The sequence below is a fragment of the Penaeus chinensis genome, chromosome 36, assembly GCF_019202785.1.
Source record: "Penaeus chinensis breed Huanghai No. 1 chromosome 36, ASM1920278v2, whole genome shotgun sequence".
In the NCBI taxonomy this organism is placed as follows: Eukaryota; Metazoa; Arthropoda; class Malacostraca; order Decapoda; family Penaeidae; genus Penaeus; species Penaeus chinensis.
In genome coordinates, this window is record NC_061854.1 from 23415040 (window position 1) to 23417386 (window position 2347).

Below are 2347 nucleotides of genomic sequence, written 5' to 3' on the forward strand. Positions count from 1 at the left end.
GAGAGAGAGAGAGAGAGAGAGAGAGAGAGAGAGAGGGGGGGGGGGGGAGGGGAGAGAGAGAGGGGGAGGAGGGAGAGGGATAGAGGGAGATAGAGAGAGAGGGGGGGAGGGAGAGGGATACCGGGAGATAGAGGGAGAGAGAGAGAGAGAGAGAGAGAGAGAGAGAGAGAGAGAGAGAGAGAGAGGGAGAGAGAGAGATAGAGAGAGAGAGAGAGAGAAAGAGAGAGAGGAGGAGGAGGAGAAAAGAGAGAGGAGAGGAGGAGAAAGGAGGAGAAAGGAGAGATAGAGATAGAGATAGTGATAAAGATAGAGAGAGAGAGAGAGGGGAGGAGAAAGGAGAGAGAGAGAGAGAGAGAGAGAGAGAGAGAGAGAGAGAGAGAGAGAGAGAGAGAGAGAGAGAGAGAGAGAAAGAGAGGAGAAAGAGAGGAGAAAGAAGAGAAAGGAGAGAGAGAGAGAGAGAGAGAGAGAGAGAGAGAGAGAGAGAGAGAGAGGAGAAAGGAGAGAGAGAGAGGAGAAAGGAGAGAGAAAGAGGAGAAAGGAGAGAGAGAGAGGAAAAAGGAGAGAGAGAGAGAGAGAGAGAGAGAGAGAGAGAGAGAGAGAGAGAGAGAGAGAGAGAGAGAAAGGGGGGGAGAAAGGAGAGAGAGGGGAGAAAGGAGAGAGAGAGAGAGAGAGAGAGAGAGAGAGAGAGAGAGAGAGAGAGAGAGAGAGAGAGAGAGAGAAGGGGAAAAGAGAGAGAAGGAAAAAGCAGAGAGAGAGAGAGAGAGAGAGAGAGAGAGAGAGAGAGAGAGAGAGAGAGAGAGAGAGAGAGAGAGAGGGAGAGAAAGAGAGAGAGAGAGAGAGAGAGAGAGGGAGGGGGAGAGAGAGAGAGAGAGAGAGAGAGAGAGAGAGAGAGAGAGAGAGAGAGAGAGAGAGAGAGAGAGAGAGAGAGAGAGAGAGAAAGGAGGGGAAAGGAGAGAGAAGGAAAAAGCAGAGAGAGAGAGAGAGAGAGAGAGAGAGAGAGAGAGAGAGAGAGAGAGAGAGAGAGAGAGAGAGAGAAGGGGAAATGAGAGAGAAGGAAAAAGCAGAGAGAGAGAGAGAGAGAGAGAGAGAGAGAGAGAGAGAGAGAGAGAGAGAGAGAGAGAGAGAGAGAGAGAGAGAGAGAGAGAGAGGCCCCCTGCGACTTTTGTAAGGCAAGAGGCCACATCTTGAAAAGCTGCAGGTGGAAGGCTTCTGCAGATAAGGCCGAATTGCTCGAAAGAGAGCTGAAAAACTTCATGTTAGAACATCGAAGCTGTCAAACACAGAAAACAGCAGCTCACCCTCAACCTCTACTTCCATCTCCGCCCCATCAGCATCGCTACTTCTTTCCACCCACACACTGGGCCGCTCATCAACTCGCTGTTCCTTCTTGGTCACATCCCAACTTTAATAACCACCAAGGGCCAGTATACTAAATGGCGTCACTGATTACAACCCCTCAAAATAAGCAGAGACACCTCTCAGTTCTGTCTGCTAATGTCAGAGGCCTCCGGACCAATATTGGTGAGTTGACTCACATGGCCCTCAACATCAGTGCCGATATAATAGTGGCTACTGAAACTTTCCTTAATGCAGAGGTAGAACTTGCTTTTGGTAAGATACGAGGCTACTAACAATGGCAAAGAAGAGACAGAACAGGAAAGAACTTTGGAGGTGTAGCTGTGTGCTATAAAGAGAACCTGCAAATTCAGCTGCTAACAGTTGACTTACCAGACTGGCTGGAAGCCATCTTCATGAAGGGCATGCTAAAGTCAAACGAGTCCCTACTACTTTGCGCTCACTACAGGCCGCAGTGGCAAGGCAGGGCACCGATGGACTTCCTAACGGAAAATTTAGACGTCCTTCAGGCTCGCAACAACTGTCAGCATCTCTTAATAGTTGGGGACCTTAATCACTATCTCATTCAGTCAGCATATGAGGACCTTCTTGCAGTTCATGGGCTGACAGATTACGTCGATTTCCCGACGCACATCCTCGGTAGATCTCTCGACCCTGTTATATCGATCTAACTGAGGACTTTATCTCTTGCTCATCGCTCGGCAAAATAGGAACATCAGATCACCTTGCAGTTTTATCACATCTTTGCGTCGCCCCCGCAGCTGACGAAAGGAGACAAAGAAAAATATGGCTTTGGAACCATGCAAACTGGCAAGGTATGAAGGCAGAACTTCAGTCACAAGACTGGGATGTTCTCCTGGTGGGGAATGCAAACGACAAAGCAACCTCCATCACCCGCCTCCTCGCTGAAATGCAGGAGAAATACGTCCCTTCCCGGACTTACACCACAAAACCGGGCGACCAAGCCTGGTTTGGCTACAGATGTCATCAA